The 26,441-nt window shown below is 40.2% G+C and overlaps 1 long non-coding RNA gene across 1 annotated transcript; it reads left to right on the forward strand.

The window, feature by feature from the left end:
- The first annotated feature begins 359 nt into the window (after positions 1 to 359).
- On the forward strand, positions 360 to 21,649 carry LOC122466640. Its single transcript, XR_006292315.1, has 2 exons — positions 360 to 694; positions 20,952 to 21,649. It is a non-coding gene; the product is annotated as an uncharacterized LOC122466640 (long non-coding RNA).
- Positions 21,650 to 26,441: the final 4,792 nt, after the last annotated feature.

The following is a 26,441-nucleotide window of genomic DNA, read 5'->3' on the forward strand; positions in this document are numbered from 1 at the left end:
AGAGGAGGAGGGTTTCTACTTGTTTTTGTCTGTGTTCTTCATCAAAACTTGAAAGAATAGAGGGATATACAAAAGATAAATTCAGATGAAGTAAATAAATACATTAAAAAGCCTAAAAGAGAATAGACAAAAACAATAGCACTTTTTAAGACTTTTTTATGTTATGATGAACAGCAAAGTAGGTTTAAGGGAGTACAATGAGAACATGTAACAGCTACAATACTCATAAAATAAATGTTTGAATAACACGGTACTGGTGGGGGGCTATAAATTGGACCCTTTGAAAGCCAGCAGGGCACTGGCTGTAGTTAGAATAGGAAGGACATAGGTAGTTTGGGTCTGGAAGGGAAGAAGGATCACTTGCACAGGTAGGGAGACTGATGAGCTAATGAGCTAATTAGCTTGCCAGCTGGATAGCTCTGAGAAGAAAGCAAGCAGTATAAAAGCCTGAGCCAGGGAGCTGGAAGGGGGATCTACATAATTGCTGTTATGGTGCAATGCACCTGGAGCATAAACAGCAATAAAGATACTCTGTGGTGGTATCCTGCTGGACTCTGTTGCTTCTTAATTAACAAAGAGGGCTTACTAGCCAGGGTTTCCAGGAGCTGAAGTGGGGGGGCCTATTTACAGGCCCCATTAAAACTAGAAGAAAATGTTGACCACTTCTACAGGACTGGCACATCATGGGAAAAAGGTATAAAGTAAAATGTTATCTAAGCTATTTATATGAATTAAGTTTTATTTTGACTTCTTGCAATAGCAGTAAACATATTCACTTCTCATTGTAAATACTGCATGACATTAAAATATGACATTAAAATGTGTTGGGGCCAACAACTTGTGTATTCATTAAATGCATTCTGATGTTAGCTAATAAATGTTGATAGATTAGTCATGGAATAGTTTATTACATTTGTTTCTCAAGAAGAAAAAAATCTGCTGTTCAAAGTTTTGCTACTTTATGTAAGTAATCTATCATGCTACTATTAATAAGAGCAGAAAAATCACCAAGTCTATTGAATGTTTAATCTTCTGCGAATTTGATTAATAGTATTGAGCAAGCTATAAAACATACAAAAATAGTCAACTAACATAGTGAAAAATCACAAAGCTCATTGGTTGATTAAATATAAGTGAACAGCCCTACTAATACCTTTGAGATTTTGCAAAGCCACCTAAAGGTCTCAGGTGCCCAACTCCTCTTGGTTTAGCCATTGTTGTTAGTTTTTAGAGTGTTAACACTAGTTAACACAGTAATGTGCTCTGCAGACAGGTAAGAAGACCAGTTCCTTATCCCAAAAGAGCTCTTCATCTGGGTAGCTGGCCTACTCTGATAAATCACATCTTTGGGCCAATTGACAATTTAAATGTTTCTTCATGGATTTTTTTTTTTTTTAATGAAATGCTACAGTATGTGACAATTTTACCAGCAGGTGTCCTTCAGCTACCCAACTAGTCTTCTTTCTCATCATAATTGTAAGCCCTGTGGCCTGAAGTTTTAGCAGTTATAGAGCTCTTTGGCCAATATATTGGTGAACAGAGGGTGTATGATTATGGATAGATTTTATTTGCATAAGATTTCCATGTAGAATTGCTCTAGTGATACTGGTAAGGAATTTGTTCAGTGGTCCTACATGCTACTTGTTCCTCTCCACTGACCATTCTGAGCCATTGGGAGAATCCTTTGCTAAGAGATGATACTAAACTATTTCCTCAAAAGGGTGCAATCCAGAGAAGGCTCTTGGCTGAAGCTGCAGAGTACAGCAGCAAAGCTGAGTGAACTTGGCTGAGAGACACACACACCACCACTAAATAAAACCTGAAATCACCATATCTCAGTTGGGTGGTGGGAAATCTCAGGACAGAACTAAGCTGCACTTTTTGAGAGAGGGGTGACAGGCCTGCTTGAGTGCAGCACAGGACTCTGGGACTATACTACTGCTGACACCACGCCATGAGTGATGCTTAGCAGATAGGGAAGGGGGAAGCGATGTGACACAGGGACATTTGTACATTGGATTTTCAGACCAGCCAGCAGGGAACCAAGCTAACTGACTACTGCCAAAGCTATGGGTTGGTGGTGGGGGGGCGGGTGTTACTTAGCAACAATTATATGTTCTCCTACATTGATGCTGTTCTATTCTCCCCTAATACAGTTGTCCTTGTTTCATATACAGGACTCTGTTTGAAAGTGGGGAATTAGTGCTTATACCTTACCAGTTAAGTGCTCCCAGAGAATCTCAGAATTCTGGGTGGGACCCATGAAGTCTTCTGCAAAGCCCCATCCACATTTAAGATCCTCTTACATATTCACTTCTGCCATGCTGCCTACAGTGACTTGAGCTAACTTGCATACTAATTGTCTGTTCTCCCTCCTCCGATCTGTGTTTACTTCTGCCTGCCCTTAGATTATCAACTGTTCAGAACACAGACTCTTGAGTTTTTGGCATGATGGAGTAAAGTTAAACTCAGATTTAATGTCCAATCACTTCCTAGAGAAGACTAAGATAAACTGTGTGTGGGAGGTTGGGACTTCATGGTAGGCGTGCATTCTCTAGGTCTCTGTTGAAGCACATAGTTTCAATTCTCTCTGCTCTCAAAACATGGGCTACCATACTCCTGTAGTAAGACAAGATGCAGAGAGCTGTTGGGTGGAATGGAGTAATTGTTCCACCAGTATCAGGAGATACCCCAAAAGTGGTATGAGGATGTGATGGTTCTCAGGGTGCCTAGGACTGAGTGTCACCCTGTTACCCCCGTTGCCTCCAACAAGAAAGAGTTGTTTGTGTATTGCTGGGTTTCAGCTCCCTGACACCTCCAGTCTGTTCTCACCCAAACAGTCTCCTCTGGAACATCCCAGCCCCTGCTTTGCCTTGCAAGTTAATAGGTGCATATGAGTCCCTGAATTTCTTTGAGGTGTTCCCCTGTAGTATTCAGCTCCATAGATACTGAATACTTACGGAAATACCAGGTTTGCTGTCCCAAAGGAGACAGTGTACACACCAGCTGGAATAATTCAATTGAGGCTCAGCTCCTATGTAACATCACAGTATTGTGGTAGCTTTATAGTGAAAGCAATCAAGTTTATTATCCAAGGCTAAGTTTTAAGAGATGGTAGGTAAGGATATTGGAAACAGAAAACACAATCCTAACATGCTTTCTAGAGATTAAATTTAAACTCAACGGGTTAGACTTTCCTAGACAGCAGGTTATCTTATTCAAATACCTTTTGCATGGCTTCCAACTGGGACACGTTGGGATCCTGTTTTCATGAATGCAAATGCACTGTGATTCATCAGGTGCAGGATAAAAGGTTGTCATCTTTGCCTCCTACATATTACACCCCCCATCCCCCAAGTTCTCTGTGTGTGTGGCCAGGTGATCATGGCCAATTTTACAATGTTTGACTTACATTTGATAGATACATCTTACCCCCAGTCTGGAAGAAATCTGTTTTGGTTGATGAGACTTTAAAACATCTTCAGTACATATACATAACTCCTTACAATAATATTCATAATCAGTGTGAGGCTGGCTTGGTATTCTTTATGGATAATGCTAGGAAAATCGTTGTGCCAGGTGTAGTGAGTTGTTGTTACACATCAGTGAACCCTTTGCTAGCTGGCATTGAGGGGTTCTTAGGGTCACATCATGGTTCCACAGTCTTCCACATTGGTTGACTGCCCAGAATCCACGTTGTGAAGTGTACAATGACCCCCTTATGCTGTGCAGCAATTACTGCTCTGTGTGTGCTATAGTTGGATGCATTCTTCACACCTGTTTTCTTTGAAGGCCAGATGCCACCAGCCACTGCTCCTACTGCCATCTCGCTCACTGTACCACTTCCCCTCCTGGCTGGTAAAAGCTCCAGTTGGTCTCTGTGCTTGTAGTTGAAAACTATGGAGACATTGGAACTGAACAGAGCTTCTATAACTATACAGTTCTTGAAAAATCAAATAATAAACACTGAAATATTTTGATAAATCTCCCCGAGGCAACTGCAATATTTGTGTAATTACTTATATTGCTCTCAGCTAAACTCATTTTCACAGGCTCTTATTTGAATGTCTCAGCTGAGCTTTTCTCCCCTAAGTATATAGAGGTATAAAACTAAAAATGTCTCATACAATATGTGGAAACCTATTCTTATAGTGTAATGTATGCTCTGCTTGCCAAACTCACAAGTACAGTCTGATAAATCTATCAAGTTAATCATTCCAATGTGATAGCATTAAATATAATGCTAGGATAATGTCTCTTATTCTGTAGTAAGTGGTGTATATCTGCTTTTGTGCCTTATACATCAGCAGTGGGTAGGGTGCGAGGACAAAGAATAGTCAACTCTATATCCATAGCCTCTTGTATGTATGTTTGAAAAGTTACACCAGAACTTACTAACTGACTTGCCAAAAAGTCAACATTTGTGCCATTGGCAGAGGAGGTGAAGGCAAAAGTTACTGGGATAAACTCAGAATAAAGAAAACTGCACACATTTTGCATGAGTACACTTCGGTTACTTTAAGTATTAATCCTTTTATTCCATAGGAATTTCCTCTTTCAACAAAGTAATAAAGTTGGACATATGTAATTACAGGATAAATGTTTTCCTACCCTCTAATCCAGAGTGCTTTTTACTGTATTGGATCATGATCCAGCAAAGCACTTAAGCTTGTGTGTTTAAAGCTATACCTGTGCTTAAATGCTTTGCTGGATTGGGGCATTAAAGTCTAAGTTTCTTCTACTTACGGACAAAATGTCTATGGAAGCCCCTGAGAGTAATGACCACATGGCAGGGAAGTTTGGGGTAGAAATCTCCATAAGGAATCCCTTTATCATGCCCTCAGGCTCTGCCACCCACACAAGAAAAAGTAGCAGGACTATTTCCATACTTAGTAGATCCCTGGGGATCCATATGAGGCAAGGACAGTCAGCATAGAAGCCCTATGCTTCTGTACTGGCTCAGGCCCTTCATGGCTTCCTGACTCCTTGGCAGTGATGCCCACTGAAGCCATGCTAATAGGGATTCCCTTCTTCTGACTGCCCTAAACTTCTCCAGGGGATCTTGGCATAAAAGATAGCTTAGCCCCTGGTTGTAATTCTTTTCTTTCCTGCCCAGTGTCCTCATCCTCCTCTGTAGGAACCCTGACCACATAGAACTATATCCTGTTCAGACATGAGGAGGAATGGTGACTCAGCTATCCTTCTGCAGTGAAGGAAGGAAATGGTTATGTGGAAAGGACATGATCTGATTCCAAATAATTGCAGGAAAATGTAGATCTTGTTCAATGCAAAGCTGTTTGACACTTTAACAAAGGTCAGGAGACTTTATTTGCATCACTGAGAACATTGTTTGAATTGTGTTAAAGTTTACACAAATGCCCCCATACAGAAGAGAAATGATTTCTGGGAACTGTCCATCACAGTACCATGTTTGGGGGGTTACTGAGAAGTAGTGAGTACTCTGCACAGTGTTGCACAGTTCAAAAGAAAACCTCAAATCTTCCCAATGGATCAGACCTTCAGCTGGTGTAATTCATATAGGACCATCGTATGTCAGCATAGCTCTATTTACTTCACCAGTTGAATTTTTCCAAAAAATGTTCAACATACAAGCTTATGGCAAAGCAATAAAATGGAGATTGATGCCATTATAGCTGTTCTTGTGTAAACTAGTTATTTAAATCAGTTTTGTTTCCTCAGATTATGAAAGCTAGTTTTTCCCTCTTTTAAACAATGCTATGCTTAGGGTACGTCTACACTATGAAATTAGGTCGATATTATAGAAGTTGATTTTTAGAAATCGATTTTATATAGTCGATTGTGTATGTCCACACTAAGCGCATTAAGTCAGCAGAGTGCGTCCTCGCTACCGTGGCTAGCATTGACTTACAGAGCAATGCACTGTGGGTAGCTATCCCACAGTTCCCGCAGTCTCTGTCACCCATTGGAATTCTGGGTTAAGCTCCCAATGCCCAATGGGGCAAAAACATTGTCGCGGGTGGTTTTGGGTACATGTCATCAGTCGCCCCTCCCTCTCTGAGAGCAATGGCAGACAATTGTTTCGCGCCTTTCTTCCAAGCGGACACCATACTGCTTTCAGCAGACAGTGCAGTAGGACTGCTAACCGTCATCATCCACCACTTCCGCTGCAACTCTGCTCTGCTGCTATTTTCTCAATGTTGTTTGTCATGGGCTCCCGGGTACGTGTGTTCTTCCTCGGGAAATGTGCGCAGTGCTAACTGTCGTCCTCCACTGCAACTCTGCTCTCATGAATCCACCTTGCAGGTCCTCTCGTCGTACTGTATAGATATCTAGTCTCGTGGCATCCATCATCAGCCACCGCTTCCGCTGCAACTCTGCTCTCCTGCAGATGCCATACCACGGCAAGCATGGAGCCCGCTCAGATCACCACGGCAGTTATAAACATTGTAAACACCTCACATTATCTTGCAGAATGTGCAGAACCAGAACCTGCAAAAGGAGGCAACGGCAGTGTGGTGACGAGAGTGATGAGGACATAGACACAGACTTCTCTCAAAGTATGAGCCCCAGCAATTTGGACATCCTGGTGGCAATGGGGCAGGCTCCTGCCGTGGAAGGCTGATTCTGGGCCCGGGAAACCAGCACAGACTGGTGGGACCACGTACAGTTGCAGGTCTGGGATGATTCCCAGTGGCTGCGAAACTTTCACATGCGTAAGGGCACTTTCATGGAACTTTGACTTGCTTTCCCCTGCCCTGAGGCACAATAATACCAAGATGAGAGCAGCTCTCACAGTTGAGAAGCAAGTGGCAATAGCCCTGTGGAAGCTTGCAATGCCAGACAGTTACCAGTCAGTTGGGAATCAATTTGGAGTGGGCAAATCTACTGTGGGGGCTACTGTGATCCAAGTAGCCAACGTAATGACTGAGCTGCTGCTATCAAGGGTAGTGATTCTGGGAAATGTGCAGGTCATAGTGGATGGCTTTGCTGCAATGAGAGTCCCTAACTGTGGTGGGGCGATAAAGGATGCATATCCCTATCTTGGGACCATCTTGGCAGCCAGTACATAAACTGCAAGGGGTACTTTTCAATGGTGCTGCAAGCACTGGTGGATCACAGGGACATTTCACCAACATCAACATGGGATGGCCAGGAAAGGTACATGATGCTCACATCTTCAGGAACTCTGGTCTGTTTGAACAGCTACAGGAAGGGACTCAAAACTTATTGAATGCCAGCCTTCTGTTGCTTGGGCAGTCCTCTGGGGTGGAGTGGCTGGGTGCCTGGAGCACACCCTCCCTCCACCCCCCGCACCACGTTCTTGGGCATCTGGGTGAGGAGGCTATGGAACTTACACAGGGACTGCTGCGGCGGTCTGTGCTCCTGCTGCCTTTCCTGCAGCTCCACCAGATGCCAGAGCATATCAGTTTGATCCTCCAGTAGCTTCAGCATTGCATCCTGTCTCCTCTCATCACTCTGCCGCCACCTCTCCTCTTGCTCGTCCCTCCTCTCCTTGCTTTTGTTTTCTGCTTTCCTGGACTCTGCCATTGTTTACCTCCATGCATTCTGCTGAGCTCTTTCAGTGCGGGAGGACTGCATGAGCTCACGGAACATTTCATCACAAGTGCTTTTTTTTGCCGCCTTATCTGCGCTAGCCTCTGGGACAGAGCTGATAGGGGGAGTGTTGAAACATTTTTTTTTTCCTCCCACAGCTGCAAAAGGTGAATAGTATTTAAAAAGACACATTTTAGAGAACAATGGGTAGACTCTTTCAGGGTGAACCAAGCTGTTAACATTACATAGCACATGTGCTTTCGGTACAAGGTCGCATTTTGCCTCTTATATTGAGGGTCTGCTGGTTGCATGTGAGACATCTCACTCACACACACACACACACACACACACACACACAGAGGCAACAGAATTCAGCTTGCAGGCAGCCATGGTAAGCTACAGTCTTTTGGCTTCTTCAACCTTCATAACATGTGGGAATAGTTTCAAACAGCAGTGCCCGCCTTTCCCATACCAAGCACCAATTGGGTTGGCCATTTAAAAGGAGGGCTGTGGTTTTCGGGTTAACATGCAGTAACCCCTCTTCTCCACCCCCCTCCCTCCCCCAACCACCACCAAATTCTCTGGGATGATTGCTTCACCTCTCCTCCCACCATGTGACTAGTATCAGGGAAGATCCCTGCCAGCCAAACGCAAACAGCTCAGCGTGAACAGCCCCCCCCGCCACCACGTGGCTAAAAATGGGGATGATTTCTTTTCAGCCACAGGCAAACAGCCCAGCAGGAACAGCCACCTCTGAATGTCCCCCTTAATAATGTCCCTGGAGGATTTCCGCTCCATCCCCAGACACGTTAACAGACTTTTCCTGTAGCTGTACTGGCTGCAAATGCATCCCAAGTCTTCAGGGCAAATTAATCATTGAACACGCTTGCTTTTAAACCATGTATTATATTTGCAAAGGTACACTCACCAGAGGTGCCTTCTCCTGCTTCATGGTCCGGGAGCTCGCCTTGGGGAGGGTATTGGCTCCAGGGTGATAAACAGTTCCTGGCTGTTGGGGAGAACAATTTCTCTGCTTGCCTGTTGTGTGCTTTCCTCATCCCCAAAATCCTCATCCCTGTTGCATGAGACTCCCCTCTTGCAGGTGTCCACGGACAGGGATGGGGTAGTGGTAGGGGCACCCCCTAGAATTGCATGCAGCTCATCCTAGAAGCGGCATGTCTGGGGCTCTGACCCGGAGTGGCCATTTGCCTCTTTGGTAGACTTGCCTGAGAGCCTTAATTTTCACGCGGCACTTCTGCGGGTCCCTGTTATAGCCTCTGTCCATCATGCCCTTGGAGATTTTTTTTTTTTTTTTTTTTTCCAAATATATTGGCATTTCATCTTTTGGAATGGAGTTCTGCTAGCACAGATTCATCTCCCCATACAGCGCTCTGCATGGTCACCTCTGCTGATGAGCTCGCCACGCTGGCCAAACAGGAAATTAAATTCAAAAGTTCCTAGTGCTTTTCCTGTGTACCTGGCTAGTGCATCTGAGTTGAAAGTGTTGTCCAGAGCAGTCACAATGAAAGATAGCTCCCGGAGGCCAGTACCGTTGAATTGCATCCACACTACCCCAAATTCGACCCGGCGATGTCTATTTCAGTGCTAGTCCCTTCGTCGGGAAGGAGTGCGGAAATCGATTTTAATAACCCTTTAAGTCAACAAAAATGGCTTCGTCGTGTGGATCGGCGCAGGGTTAAATCGATCTAATGCTGCTAAATTCAACCTAAACTCATAGTGTAGACCAGGGCTTAGTTATACTGTAAACAGCAGAAACCAAATTGAGAGAGAACCATTCCAGGACCAATTATCTTCTAGTAATTCAGCAGTTCCTATTTCTGCTAATAACATTTCACAGCTACTATAGACTTTGCCTTTCCCTGAGGCCATGTTTTCTCCAGGTTAAGGCATCAGGTGAACCAGATTGCAGATCAGTTAGGGAGTTTGTTCTAGAGGTAAACTCTGTAGGTAGAGAGGTTTGCCTGTAATGGTAACTGTAGCACTATCCACTCTAATCAGTAATTTCTTACTGCGAATCTGTAAATGTCATGGCATTCTCTGTTCTTGTTAAATCCATAGATTTCTATTCATCCTGTTGTGTGAAGCTTTTATACCACATTCATTACTGTAGTATCTGAGCACCTTCTAGTACTGCAGTAAGCAGTGAGACTAACCCTGCTTACTGCATGGACATGTGTGTTTTTAATTCTCTCTAGGAGAGGTGTTTGCATGGACTTTTCCTGCCCCTCCCCCCTTGGGATATTTTTAATGCATGCATACCTACATGCACACTTCTATATCTCTGTTAGAGAAGGCAAGTTCAAAGAAATTGCCTTGTGCTTAAAGCAGAAGGCGGCAAGGTTTGTGATGGCCCTTAGTTCCTATGGGAGCTCATTCCACAATCCTGGACTGGCTTTTAAGACAGTTTGGCCTGATTCTGACAAGAATGAAACATAAATCTTTCTGTACTGCATATTATGAGAGACAGTAGTCGGGATCACTATTTTAACTTCTTAACCAGCCTGTATTTTTTTTATTTTGATGGCCATTCCATCTTTTTTGTATGTGTGTATGTTGCTGAAAATATAAAAGTAAGAATAAGAATGACCATTCAGTGAAATTATAGAACATTGAAAAGGTCAGAGTAGTACAGTTCTCTTTCAGAGAGCATATGAAGCTGTAAAATTCCAATACATCATTCTTCTGACAAAGATTGTAACAAGCACAGAAAAATAGCACAATATAAATCTGGTCTTGTGGCAATGACTGTAACAAGAGCAGGAAATAGTACAAACTTAATTCATTCTTGTAACAACTTTAAGATTTCAATCTTGTGGTTAACATCTATAATGTTGGATGTCTTTGTTTCCTTCAAGTGAACAGCTCCAAAACTGAGCGTTTGGGTGGGGGGAGAGAAAGGGGGAGTGCTATTTCAAGGCAACTGCCAAGTGAAGAATTAGATTTTTCTTATGTGTACGTTTTTATTTTTTCTACAGTCAAGAACTCTAGTGGTTTTAATAAGCTGAAATTTGAGGTTTGATTGGTTAGTTCAAATACTTACTCCTGTACCTAACTAGGCTGGCTGCTCAAACAGTGTAAATTCATCTTCATGCCGTGCTTACTTCCCAAACCAATGAACATAAATTGTTGGTTGTTACTGCTTTTCAAATAAAGCAGTTCCTAGATTCTAACCACCTGTGGACTCTTCAGCATTTATGCTCTCTCAGATTTTAATTCTGGCTGTTAGGGATGGGTGAACCTGCAGAAAGTTGAAGTTGAATTATAATCACCAAGGGCCTGCTCCCATTCCTGCGTAACTAAATAGGAGGCTTCCTATTGACTGAAATGGCATTTAGATTGGAACCAAAATCACTCTTTACAATCCAGAGATGGTATCCTAGAGAATGGACTCTAGGGCTTCTTTTCACAATATATTCGTATTGTATGAGGCAAACCGTACCTTATTATACTCTGAACAACTCTAACTCAGAACTTTTTTTGCTCAGTTTGGCACAGGGTATGTAATAGTTTTTGTTTTGTTTGTTTAAAGAAAAAACCAGCAAATTCAGACTTCTTAAAATTTAAGTAAAAAAAACAAACTTAAATGCAGTTATTTTAAAAAAAACAATCAGTTGTTAAGGCCTAAGCTTCTTGTCTATTAATATTTTTGTATTTAATTTAAACTTTAAGCAATACATGTTTGCCAAGTTATAAAGTAAGTTAAACCACTGAATTGCTGGAGGTTCTTCCAGGAACCCGAGTTTGCTGCAGCGTTAAACCAGCCTTTGGCAACAGTGGCCTCATCTCCAGGTGCAGGGAGAATATTTTGCTACTTCAGTTCAATGACTAGTTTATTCAAAAAGTGAAAAAATCAATTGGGAGTTGGAAAAAGCAGGAAAGCTTTTGTGTTCCCCTATTCTCTGAATAAAATGTAGGGGTGAGGATGTTCTAAAAGACTGGAAGACCTGCTAATCAGATACAATCAGTTTAATTCATTAACTGCAGGCAATACTTCTGTTTAATAACTCAGTTTTTGTGTATAAAACAAGTTTTGATTAAATTTGATTTCGTTTGAATCCAGAACACTTAAGACCGTTTTATTAATTCAAAAATGGTGGTTGTACATTTCTAATTGAATGAATTTGAATTTCCATTCAAATACTGCTTGATACAAAGCACATGTTAAAAATAGCAAATGTGGTGGTAGAAGATTTGTACGAGTGTAAAAATTCAAAATCTGAATAAATGTAAATTAAGCTCTATAATTACTTACACAATATACATGCAGATTATTTATCCTCCGGCTTAGCAAAAGGAATCACTAAATGTAGTGTAAAGGCAATATTTTGTTGCAAATCAACATGTTAATGGCTATCAACCAATAAGAAACTGCCTTTCTTTAGGAAAATAACTAAAGTTACAAATGCAAAATGAGATTAAAATTGAAATTAAGATTAAAATCAGTTTGTCACCAAGCAGCAAGTCTTGATTTAAAAATCAATCACTTGGGTTTAAAATCAATCCATCTTTGTTTGGCCTAGTAGAATGCAGAATTTTTTTGTGTAGTTTTGCCCCACTTTTATCTTTCTGAGCTGTTTGATTTCACAGGGACCTCCTATCTGCATTTAATTTGCCTGTTGCTCTTTGAGTACTACTACTAATCAATATTTGCCTAAAGAACAGGCTGTTTTGTTTTTTCTGCAAGGTATTGTAAACTTATTCTTTCTGCCACAAAGCTGGGCTGAGCAGGGAATTTCATGCCTTACTCCTTGCACTGCAAGAAGAGAACACAACTTTTTAAGCAGTACACATGAAAATGAAGCAGATTTAAAATAAGGCACTATAATACTCTAAATTGTAATGTTAAACTTGTTTGCCAATAACACATTCAAAACATTTCTACATATAGTAAAAATAAACTGGTTTTCTAAAACTGATTCTCTTCAAAAGAAAATATACTTAAATTTGGGATTTGTTTTAAAAAATGGAATTCAAATACATTGTAATATAATAAATGACTGCCATCTGCTAGCTGTATATAATTTTATTTAAAAAATCTCACTCTGTGCTTGATTCAACAGCTTTCAAGAGCTTGTTAACCTTTCAGATGAGATTTGTGCAATCAATTATACTTATAAAAGGTTCCTTGTTATTTCTTTAATTAGATCCATAACCCATTTTAGGTGTGTTTATAATATTATAACACGAAACAGTTATAAAATATCCAAAAGTTTTTAGAGATGTCATATTATGTATTTCCTCCCCCACTACATCACCTCCCCCACTACATCATTGCTGTTCTGTTGTAATAAACTTTATAACTTCTCCCCGTTTTGGTCACTTTATCCAAATGCACCTTATGTGGCTGAGTTTTGTATGGGATGACTGCAGAAGTGAAGGACCAAAATCTGACACCACTGGTGTAAATGTGAATAACAGTTATTCCATATTTATACCGTTAACTGAGAGCAGAATTTGGTCCAGATTGGAACACTACAGCAACTTCTGCTAAACATTTGACTGCCAGGGTAGCTCAGTCATGTTGTAATCAAGTCTGAGAAGCACTCCCACAAACACTGGTTACCAGCACCTGAATGACACTTAAAAGTGAGTAATTCCTTCCTGCCTTTGAACTATTCAGGCAACTTTTAAACAATTTTCAGTTGGATTCTTTAGAGCCAAAATGTAAACGCACTCCTTGAACCTTCCTAATACACAATACATGGCAGGTACATAACAGTGAAATTTTAGTTGAGTAAGGCAAGGAAATTTAATGGGCCACAGCCCAAAGAATTCCATCCCTGGATGAGCTCTGAAATAGAACTATAGGACACTAACCTGAGAAGAGGCCATGCAACCTCAAAGATCACCTTCCCATTAACATCCTCTCATACCAGTAATCGGTAGAGAAGGGATACCTCCAGAGACGAGCAATATCCTTATAAGACATTACAGTATGACATAACTGGGGTCAAAGGGATGGGGATTAACTTTCCCAAATAAAACTCTATTCCTGGGAATACCATTCCACATATTTCCAGGGTAATCCTAAACCTGGACCAAACAAGAACAATATGTTGCTTAACAAATTTATCTAAAAATCTCATTATTCGGTGATCTTCATTCAATATCTGGGAGGGATGCTCCCAATCACCATGGTAACTTCATTTATGAATTGCCTTAATCAAAGACTACTTATTACTGGAAAAAATGGACACTTTACAAAGGCTAGTTCTGTGTCTCTACAATCTCCCTGGCGTAAGGGGTGAGTAGCTACAGCTCCCCAGGAGCAGAACATGGAAGGAGAGAGTTAAAGTTTCTTGCTGCTCCCTCTTTGCTTGGGGGCAGGGAATGTTTTTATACTTTTTTGTGGATCAGCTCACTCCACCTATGTCCCAGCCAACAATTTTTCAGCCAGAGTAGGTGAATGCAGCATAAGGATTCTTCCCATTTCCACAATTCTCCTTCACCTCCCTGCTCAGAGCTCCCCCTTCTCCATCCCTGTACCTGGAGCCACCATCTAAGCAGCTGTCACGTAGCTCTTACTTGCCCATTCAGTGGCCAATCTACCCGGGGTGTGGGGGGGGGGCGGGGGGGGAAACACCTACAAAGCTGACGTTCTAAATGTGAGTCCATGTATGCTTATAAAGGCTTATGATGAAGTACAAGACAAAAGACTCTACTAAAGGTGCTGTGAGCTTGTATATGGATGTAATCCATAACTGTACCCAGTTCTTGTGGGTATTTAAAGTGTTTTGAGAGACTGTTTATAATGCTGGGAACAATTAATCACTACATCGTTCACTGAAACTATTTGAGTTCAATTCTTATGCCTCAAGAGGCTAATATGCTTTAATTTTGTGGGTTATAGGTATTTGAAGTCTTATCTAGCAGTCCCCCTGCTATGAGCTGCTAATATGCAGCAAAGCTGAACCTCAACTATTTCTGATTGAATGAAAAGCAGAAAGTCCCAACAGAAATTGAACACAAGCAGAGCTAGACGGTGCAGTCTTATAGGATCTGTCGATGCTTACAGCTCATAAAACAAATTTTAATGAGAGGGGCAGGCAAAGTTAGTACCACTTATGTAACTGATGCCCTGCCCAGGGTCACTAGGTTTTTATGTACTGCTGTGTATCAAAAGAGAAGCAGCTTTAGTGAATGTGCTGGCTGCTGACTTGAGAAAAGCGGTTGTTCTATTCAAAACGGCCAGTGATGACATTATACACCTCTTCACCTCCTCTTCTATATACCATTAAAGTATCAAGACAAAATGCAGATAAGCAAAAAACACTGGTGGAGCTATTCAGTGTAATTTGGGTGTGCCCACATCCTTTTTCTTAATACAACATGTGGGAAATTTTACTCCCTGAACAACATGGTTCAACATGTTCAACCCTACCACTGGGAAATTGCAATTCCCACTGTACAGGATTTTTATTAGGATTTTAAAATTCCTATTGTATTTTGATTCTCTGAAGCTTAAGGCAGCTTAGAAGATTCATACAGTAGGATATGAATACAAATTAATACCACAGTTTACAAAGATTGACAGTAGCCATATTTTCCTTGTCAAAATGCTAACAAATTAGAATTACTACATTAAGAACTAAATTTACTGTATATTGTGTTACCTAACTTTTATGTTTTCTTTGTTTTGACTAGACACTGAAGAATAAACCTAGCTTTAGTTTCAAGAAATCCAAATTTTGAGTTTCATTGCAACTATAAGTTTATTTCTAGAGGGAGATCCACTTGAATGATTACACATGAATGGCCTAGTCACCTGATTATCAAATGAATGTCAGGAAAGTGTCTGACAATATGAAGGTATATCCACACTATATTTGTGAATAAACTGAAGGGCATATTCAAAATCTGAAATATTGTCTCATTCCATACACACTCATATTTTTGGCAAGTTTACATGAAAGCTATAGTGAAAATAAATGCACTTGACGCTTAGCTTAACTTATGGTTTGGCTCTGAGGCGGTGTACAAAACTGGATAAATACCGTAATTACAGCTGAAATTTTAAAATAGGACCATGTATTAGAGTCAATATTTTCCAAGTTAAATTTCTGTGTTTAATAATGTAACCAGCACATGCAAGTATATTTCCTATTTGTTCATTTCCATGCCTTCCATCATAATACCAATCTTAATTATTACCACTTAGCCTCTCGCACTTTTTTAATTACAAGCCAATGCAATATCATTTGTTTGCGGCAAATATTCTCATCAAGAATGATGACAAACTGTGGAATATATTGTAATTGAAACAAAAGGACAATAAAATATTTGTAAATGACATTATGGGAGACTCAAACTGTTAGTTATATTTAGGAAAGTAGAGACTAAATGGGCCACGTCAGCCCAAAGACAATCTCCCGAGCTACCAGCAATGGAGTGTATACGTTTCTACTTCTCTATCAAATAGATTCTGCTATATGGAACCCACTCCCACATATGGAATTTTATATCCTTCACTTGAACTTGTTGAATCATGTCTATAGCTATACTAAAGCGTACTTCTTGAATGTTAGTTCACAACAAAAAATGAATTGTATTATAAGTTTGCTTTTTTAAAAAAAGCACGTTTTGTTTGCTATTCTAGGAATCCAGAATTAATCATTCATTATTGAACAAACCCACTTGTGTTTCTTTAGTGAATAAAAACAGTACTTAAGGAGCTTGCCTAGTTTAAAGTGTGGTAATCATTTTTCTCCCATGTGATTTATCAATCATTTAAATAACTTCACAACTCAAATGCTGTTTTGAGGGGTGTTGTGTTCAAAAAGGGATTCCATTTATAAGTATGCATTGTTTTAAGCACAAAGCTGGTTAAATGTTAGAACATTTATGTACCCTTCCCAACTTTTTAAAACAAAATATCTGGTTTTATCAGAAGGTTGTTGTTGCTAATCTAAACTGCTGCTTATTGCAATTAATAACTAAGTACTCAAACCTACTCCCATTGAGGTCGGTGGCAAAACTCCCATTGACTTGAGTGGGATCAAGACCAGGCCCTATGTTACTAGCTGAATTGTTAATATTACATCCTCTTCTGCAGCCTAAGAATATCTCTGCTGCTATAAGAATTAAAGGGCAGTCAGCACCTTGCAGAATTGGGTCCACTAGCTTGAAAGTAGCAAATATCAATTAATGAAAAGATATTTGTTCAAAAGAAATGCCCAATCATCCTGATTTGAACATACTGTAATCGGTCAAAGTGTGCTTCAAACATAGTCTGTATACTTACTTGCAAACCTAAACACATCCAGGACCTAATCTTAAATTTGCCTGTGGATAGTGGGGTTGTAATACACACGTCCATGTCATGGTCTAGACCAGTGGTTCCCAAACTAGGGGCACTGCTTGTTCTGGGAAAGCCCCTGGCGGGCTGGGCTGGTTTGTTTACCTGCTGTGTCTGCAGGTTCGGCCGATCACGGCCACTGGGAGCCGTGGTTCGCCACTCTCGGTCAATGGGAGCTGCAGGAAGTGGCACTGGCCAAGGGACATGCTGGCCGCGGCTTCCCGCAGCCCCCATTGGCCTGGAGCAGCGAACCGCAGCCACTGGGAGCTGCAATCATCCTAACCTATGGACGCGGAAGGTAAACAAACTGGCCTGGCCTGCCAGGGGCTTTCCCAGAACAAGCAGCGCCCTTAGTTTGGGAACCACTGGTCTAGACTCTAATCATTGCCTACTCCAGTTTGAGATTAGGGCCTTATATACTGCCTTCCAGGGCGGAAAACCAACTGGATTTCTGTTGAAGTAGGTAGTATAGTACCACAACCTGGATGTTCGTTTTTATGCTGATGACTGCTACTTAAGTGCCTACAAAACACTTAATATCTGACAAGCTGTTAAAACTGCAACTGAGAATATTTTGTAATGAATAATTTATCTGAAAAAATGATCCTTTTTTTGTTCACTGTCTGCTAAGAAGTGGTTTTCACAATTATTTATTCACTATTTGAAATGACTAGATAATTATTTTTTTTTTCCCCCTGGGTTTCACTTACTTTTCTTCTTAAAATCCAAAAATGGAAGACTCACTGCTTTATGATTGGTCACAAGTCACATAGTATCTTTTTGTTTCCTGATTGGATAGGCAGAATTCTTCTAATCAGTTTTCAGGTGTGAATGCTTGCAGGAAACAAATGTCACACTACTTTCTCTCCATAAGTATTCAGTTGTGCGAGCATAAAATTTACTTTCCAAAAGCATTCATGTCAGTAAATTCAGTTGCACAAATCTTCACTGAATGGGAACACACAAAGGGCAGGGATACAGCCAAAGTGAATGAACTTGCTTACACATTCAAATGAGCATTCAGACATGTACTACTTACTCAGCTCTAACACAAACTGAAATTTACTTTAGGCAACAAGTATAATAAACTGCTCCCCTTCCTTTCTTTACATTTGATGCTGATTACATAGTGCTGGGGCGGGGGGGGACACACTGAAGTCCTCCAACTTCCAGCTTTTTTGATGCATAATTGAATCAGGAGCCAAACATTGTTTTTCATCAACAGAAGAAATATGATCAGATTTAAATTTTCTTATCGGCACTGCTGTCTGTTCAGACTTTCTTTACTTTATGTATTGATTATTATTGCAATTCTTGCTTGCAAAATTTTGTCCTGGGCTGACTTCATATCTGTGACATATGATAAATAAAACCTAGAGATCCTTATTACTTGATATTCCAGAATACATTTTTGAGAGAACTTCAGCTGTTTCAGGATGCAACAGCAAAGATAACAGAATACATGTCATCCTCCTATGTAATCTGTCCTTCAGTTAACGCCTATTTAAACAAGTTTATTAAAGTTTAAAATCAAACAGTGGATAAGACAATTCAGTCATGCTTGTTGTTTTGGATATTGGATCTTCATGTTTTGGATACTGTACACATTCAAAAGGGCCAGTGTCAGGATCTTTGTTAACTTTAATCACAGGGACAAACTTAGTGATGTTTCTGAGGCTAGATAGAGAGGATGGACAGGTGGATGTGGTTGTGAGCCTGGGGAGGCAGCATTCCTCCAGGGGCACACTCAGCCTCAAGTAATGGCTTTCTCCCATCACCTGTTAGGCAAGGGGTTAAGAGCCAATTAGGGCCCTGTGGTTGAGTGCCTCCTGACTAGAGGGATTGGAGCTAGGTAAGGATCATTAGGCATCTGGGCCTTGTAAGGACCCAGTCCTCGGTGGGGGAAGGAAGAGAAGGAAAAAGGGAGGACTCTCCTGTGTAGAGAAACCTGTGGGTGGGAGGGAGCCTGGTGATAAGGATTAAACAGGCAAGAAGCCAGGTCAGAGGGCCTACAAGGAGCAGGCTAGGCTGCCATGGAGAAGGCCCTGAGATGGGGTCAGGTGAAAGCTCTTGAGTGGAACCCAGCAGGGGTGGAAGAGTGGCTCTTACATGAGAAAAAGGAGAAGCTGGGAGGATCTAGGGAAAAACCAGAGGCTTGAGAAGCAAAGGGAGGGCTATATTAACCCCAAGCTATGGGGAAACAGGTTGGAAGTGGCCTAGAGAAAGAGCAGCACTTCTGAGGAAGCAGACCTAGCAGCGTCCTACAGGATCCCTGGGCTGGAACCTAGAGGTGGACCTGCATTCCCATACCAGCCACGGAGGAAAGGGCGTGCAAGCCCAACAGAAGGAATACTGAGCCCTAAGGGCTGAAGATGGACCCTTACTTCCTTCTTTCTCTCCCCCCTCCCCCGCCCCAAGATGGGAATGAGGAATAGCCCAAGAAGGGGTCCCAAAGCTCTTTTGTATTTTTGACACTTGATGAACTTAGTTACATCTTCTTAACCCTTGGAAGGGGACTGAACTTTGTGATTTGGGCAGAGCCATGAAAGACGTAGGGACGGTCAGTTGGCAGTGGAGACAAGTACCCCTTGCAGTATCACACCATGACAAAGAGGGTGCTATGAATGGTGAGTACACCACCTTACAAGGTCATTATCTGAAGTGCTCTCCCCTGTACTGTTCAACTGCTCCCCATTATCCAAGTTCTAAAAGCACCAGCAGGCATACCATGCTGCCATATTCCTGGGAGATGGACTGCTGGATTTGGAGGCTAAACCCAATGCTTGTCGTAATCCATTCTTTAAACGGGATCTGGGAGAATATTTACTTATCTTTCCTTGCAGGTGACACTGCAAGGCAATAAAAACCTGCTGATACTAACAAAAGTGAAAGGAAAATAAAATGAGTAGTAAACTGAACTAATATCAAGTACAAAAAGAAATAATCTTACTGGTATGAACATCTGGTCCAAGGGAAAAAACATGTAGTCATAGAAATATGCAAATTAGAGATGTACACATAGTAGATGCAAAACTAAACCATTATTCATTCTTAATGTTAATCTATAATAAGCCTTGAAACTTCTTTATGTAAAGTTTGAATGTAATCTGCAATTTATGATGTGTTTCTGATGATAGAATCAGCTGCACAGCAATTGACTTACATTCTTTATTGAACAGAAGTCAGTTTCCCAGCATCTCTATCTGGAAAAGTCACCAGTCTTCCTTTTGCCAGTCAGACAACTTGTTGTTCCAGTAAAGGTTTTCATAAATTCTAGTTCATCTATGGAATATATTTTTTTCATTGCAAGAGCTCTTTGACATGATCTATTCCTGCTTTGCAATTACATGGTTCTTAATACATTTAATACATGTAATACAATTACATGGTTCTCTTTGCTGATAAATGTGTATTAGAAATAAATAACACTTTTTTTAAAATTAGTAATATTTTACAAAACCATGGCCATATATTGCAGAAATATTTATAGGGACACTTTCAACAAGTAGCACAGTAAAAATGTTAATCATAATAATCTGGAAGGAAATCCTGTGAATTCATATTTAAGTTCACCATCTTGTCACTCATCCTTTAGACCTTTTGGAGATTGTGGACCTAGCCAAATGAATGCTTAGCATGCTCAATAGTTTAGCAAATGTCACGATAAAGGTTAACATAGTTTTTCCTAAGGTAATTTGTAGAATGGCTATGTTCTGCTGTTAGAGCAAATCAAGCAGAAAAGGGGACATAAATTAAACTACTAACTTCTATTCCAGAATCATTGGCACTCACTGGTGAACATTGATGCTGATGATAATAGTTAGGAAGGCACCTTGGCTTTTTGCAACAAAGGTGACAAGGAGACTATTTTTTCTTCCCAACATAAGTCAAGGAAAGAAATGTCTTCAAATTCCTAAGTACTCTAAATCTGGGGGATGGAGGGGAGTTCCCCACAACAACTAAATGTGAAAATTCCAACTTGGTATTCAACTTCATTGTCGCTTCATATAAACTAAATGCATCCTGATGGTGGCTGAAAAATAAAAAATACTAAGATACTTTATTCAATGAGTAATCACCTCCCTATCCCTCTCTCCAGGGGCGGCAGCAAGCGCTGGTGGAGAGGTGAAGAGAGGCCCCTGGCACGACACTCATGCAAGCACCCTCAGGCTGCTGCTCAGGAGGTCCAGCCAGGATAAGCCCCACCCCCCTCGGAATTGACTCGGAGTCACCTGCCGGAGGGGAAGGGGTGTGTGTGACATTTACAGAGACGCACTCAATATGATTCTCAACAGAGACGCAGTGCTACAACTTGCTAAGGGAGAACGGAGACTGATTCTAGTCAATGAACAGCAATAAACCAGAAAAAACTAGAAAAACAATAATGAGCTGCTGAAGGAAGTTGGGGGAGGGAAGTTCAGGCAATTTTAACTCTTGAGGGGCTAGGAGAAAAATAAGAAAAAGAGGGAGCACAGATCTAGAGCTAAGGGGGCAGGAGGAGAGAGAAGCAGTGGATGAATGAAACGGTAATAGGGATTGAAATAATGCTGCTCTTTAACTGTTTCCAAGCTAGTGAATCCCAGTCCCTTATTGTTGTTGCCAACACTTAACACCATTTCCACAATATCTTCTATTCTATGTATATGGAAAAACTGTGGCAATCTTGCACATCGCTCTGCAGAATCAGGAAGGGCTGAGTTTTTGTAGTACTGATCACTTTTCTCTATCTCCTAGAGTTGGATCCACGTCTCAGTTCCTTGTCTCACAACAACTTGATTAAAAATGAATTTGAAGTTATTTCTATTGATTCTTCTCTTATTAAAGCAGAGTTTAATTTCAGTGAAGGTAGTGTTAACAGAAGGAAGACCAAGGGGGTCATTGGATTATTTTAAGTGTAATATAGAATATAGCACATACCCCATAGATAAATTTTCCAATTTTGATCAAAATAAAATTGTAAAATGTATCTATGGCGTAAGTCAATTGAAACGAATGGCATTACAATAAAAAAGTTCAACTCACAATTTTACTTGTTAAAAATATTAGTATGCCTATTTTATGAGAGCAGACTTTCCCATGAAACAACGGGACTAAACAAGTATTTCCTGATGTGGTTTGGACCAGAGGTTCTGTGACAATAGCCTTTCTCAGGGTATTCTATTTCTCTCCTTCTAACCCAGCCATACCTAGGGGGGGAAATGGTAAAACCAGAGAGAAGTTCTAGTTCAATTAAGGTTTTTGTCTGAGCAAAGGTAGTGGTTCTTGTAATAGTCAGATGATAATTTCTATCCCTACTGAAGTTAGGCCAACCACTGAACCATCATAAATAGTATTTAATTAGATTCTGGGATTCACCTTGTTGCAGGTAAATTAACTAAAATGCTGTAAAAGAATAAGAATTAGGCATCCAGATCCATTAGATTTAAAAACAAAACAAAAAAACCCTTAAATACAAAAGCCAGAATTAGTATAGCTTTACATATCCATAGATAGATAAAATATTCAGTGTGTACATAATGCTGTAGTGTGTTTGCTGTATACATTTTCAGTGCAGTGAGGATCTAATTAACATGTTCGTGTTTAACTGGCTAGCTTTGTTCCTTTTATTAATAAGGAGGTAACAAACAAGGAGGCAAGAAACAAAACAAGTTTGACGTTAAGTAAGAAGGGACATCACATCAGAGTAACATATTTTTGAAAAATTGCAACTCCAAACACAGTTTTACTTCTTCCCCATTTGTAATGCCATGGAACTTCTAAGACCATCTCAGATCTAACAAGCAATTAAAATAATTCTGAATGGGAATTCTGATGCTATAAGCTGCATGCTTAATTGGTTCTGTAAGAATTTTTAATCAACACTAATGTTCTTAACTAATCAGGAGAAACAAAAGAAGAGGTAACATTGAAGGTACTGCTACTGAATTAGTAAATTTAAACCCTTTGCTCTGGATTTTAAAAAAAAGTTGGAAAAATACCTTTTTATGACATAAGGAGCAGTGGACAATTAGATGTCTTCGTCGTTCATTCTTTGAAATATTTACCTAAAGCTTTTTCAGGTGAGTGGAAGGCAATGGGAAATAGCCTAGCATGCGTTAGGCTATGTCATCTTTCATGTTCTGTGTACACTGAGGGATTAATAGCCTTGAGAAGAATTGCTGTTGTAATGCAAGAGCAAAAACTACACAATTTTAACAAATGAAAAATATTGAATGACAGTACAACGGGGGGAACCTAAGGCCCACAGCTTGAACAAGAATTCTGTAAGCTGAATGTAAAACATTCTATTTGGCACCAAAATATTAGACTGGGAGGGGGGAGAAGAAATAGGAGAAAGGAAGAACTGTGGGATAACAGTCCACCTTCTTTGTGTTAGTCTCCACCCATGGATGTTGCAACAGCAGAATACACACTGAAGATGTAACTGTTGATTATGCCAACTTATTTGAATACAACACTTTTTCTCAAAGGAGCTGAAATACAAATAATGTAACAAATTCTACATAAAATTATCAACCTTTTCATAACTTTCCCAATCCTCCCACCCCTAGTCAATAAATCAAAGGGGTTGAATTCTAAACATAATAGAGGGGCAGATCCAGTCTGTGCTACAACCTCTTGCACCACAAGACTGAAAGAAAAGCATGGTAAAGCTGCCTTAAAATAGATTCTCCTGGCATAAAGGAACCCCCAGCTTATGTAAAATAAAAGCTATATCAGCCCTTCCTAGCCTCCTTTGAGGGATAAGATGCATACTGGAAACAGGAAGGGTAGTGTTTGGAATACACTAGCAATATTCCTCTTCATTAAGGGCCATTATAGACACAAAACAGAGCAGTTTGAAAGCTGGAACCTGAATCCACACACAATTGGGGGGAATTCTGGGTTTTATCCAAACCTCTGACCACCACAGGGCAGACTAAAAAAATAAATCACTGCAAAGTGAATTCCTCTTCATTTCATTGGAGCTTTGGTAGTTGGTGTAGCTATATGAGCATACAGTTCCTTACAGGAAAATGTTGCAACGCCATGAGCAGTATGTCTCATTCACTTAAATCATGTCATGGTTTCACATTTCAGTTATGTACCCTTTCTAGGTATATAGCTGATTTAATGTAATTTTAATATATGTGTTGAAAATTTTAGAATTGTCAAATGAGTTTTAGTAACTATTCCAACAGCATCTGATTTACTTTAATCAATACCAACCTCACTGGAGTTACACTACTCTTTAGTAGTCTAATTAAATACATCTGTGCAGCATTCACATAAGAAACCATGGGGGAAAAAATGGTTTATGTGATGCAATCAATTTGTAGTTAATTTTATCAAATTAGCCTTTCTCTTTTTGGTCCTTCTGCATAAACAGAACACTATTTTCCTCAACTAAGGTAGCTAATTTTTTTGAGCCTTCTGGACAGTGAACTCTGGTGAATTTTTTTTTTCAACCCACAAACAGTTTTCCACAGAGGAAAACAGATAAAATTACAGTGATGTTGGTTACACATTTAAATAGCAAGTGGGCTTAAATACCAAATTAGTTACTAAAAAGAAAAGGAGTACTTGTGGCACCTTAGAGACTAACCAATTTATCTGAGCTCAAATAAATTGGTTAGTCTCTAACGTGCCACAAGTACTCCTTTTCTTTTTGTGAATACAGACTAACACAGCTGTTACTCTGAAATTAGTTACTGAATTTTTCTGACATAAATTAAAAATTGTGCATCTCTTCAGGTCTGATTCATCCACCCTTATTCACATGAGTAATCTCACTTCTTTCCACATGACTAGGGATTGCAATATTGAGGCCTTAGTCACTCAGGATGATATTGCACGTCTGAATTAATGAATCAAGATTGTCAAAATAACAGGCTCAATTGAAATTATTTAATCTAAGATTATTAATCATATGAATGCAGCACTATACCAAATACAGAAATAGATACATTATCACTTTGTTGTCAGACTAAGAGCTGGATATGTGTCTTTCCTGAATTTGGAAGGAATGCACAGTTTTCATTCCCCTAATGTAAATTTTCATATCAGTATCGTAGAGGGCTTCAGACAAAGGAAACCTAGTTGTCAAGAATATTCTCCCAGAAACATATGTTGTAATGTCATTTCTATACTTTCCCAGTTTACCTGACTCGTGTGTGAAGGCATGATTATTTACAGCTGGAATGATTAACAATTTTTCAAGTTAATCTCTCTCAGTGGGTGTTTCTCACCGCCCAATCATTCTTTCATGTTGATTTCCCCAACAGAAAACATCTGCTATAACAATCTCGTTAGTTTCCCAAGTCTATATATGCTTATGTAAGCATTTGTGTGTGTGTGTGTGTGTGTGTGTGTGTGTTAAAGAGAGAGTTTCCAAAAATATCTGGAGTTTTATGGACACGTAAGTGTCCACGAGTTATTAAATACGGCATAATGAATAAATTCCTGAAACCTATTAGAATTCAGATATACTCTTTTTGTTGAAGATAAAGATTCTAAAGAATAGTTAATTTATATAAATGAATCCAATAGAGAGAATGAAAAAGTGTACTAGTTACTAACAGGTACTAAGGGTGTGTTACATCTGGAAACATGGTTGTGGTTGATCAAAAACAGGGTTGTCAAGGGAAATAGCTCACTAGAGCCACATCTACACTACGAGCTAGGGCCGTGATTCCCAGCTCTCATATGCATCGTCATGCTAACTCTCATCTGAGCTAGTATGCTAAAAATAGTCGTGCAGCCATCACAGGAGGCAGCACAGCAGCGGCACAGGCTTCCCACCTGAACCCCCTCGGTACTTACTCGAGCGGTTAGTTCATGGCATTGCCGCCGCCGCCTGTGTTACCACGGCTGCACTACTACCTTCATCACACTAGTTCAGATGAGAACTGGTGTGTATATATGATCTGGGAATCACACCCCAACTTGTAGTATAGCCATACTCCAAGGCAATTCAGTGGTGCTGTGGGCAGCTGATACGTGATCAACAGGAAGAAGTATCATAAAGCAGGACCATCTTCCCCCACTTCCCACCCTCCGCCCTATATCACAATATTATTTATTTGTATTACCATTGCACTCAGGAGCCCCTGTGATGGCCAGGACCCCACTGTGCTAGGCATTGTACAAACACAAACAAGAAGACAGTCCCTTTCCCAAAGAGTTTACAATCTATGTATAAGATGAGACAATAGATGGATACAGACAGACCAACGGCAAGAAAACAATGCAGGCAATGTTCGTCAGCATGATAGGCAGTGACCTCAGCACACTAGCAGCTTAAATGTTGTCAAGGGCTGTTTTAAGCTTCATGGCAAAGGAGAGAGATGATGGAGGAGGATGTTTGTTTACAGGGAGTTTCTCCCAAGCATCAGTGTCAGTATGGGAGAAAGCACAAAGGTGTCTGAAAATTTAACAAATGGGTAATGGAGGATGGCATCAGAGGTAGGTGTCAATCTTTCAGTACTGACTGAGAGATTATAAATAGGGTATAGTCTCAGTAGCACATGAATAGAATACAGATCCCTTAGTGTTGTAAGGAAAATCTGAACACATGAAATAAAAGGTTCAAGACTGAAAGGTTTTATAT

The sequence above is a fragment of the Chelonia mydas genome, chromosome 7, assembly GCF_015237465.2.
Source record: "Chelonia mydas isolate rCheMyd1 chromosome 7, rCheMyd1.pri.v2, whole genome shotgun sequence".
NCBI lineage: Eukaryota > Metazoa > Chordata > Testudines > Cheloniidae > Chelonia > Chelonia mydas.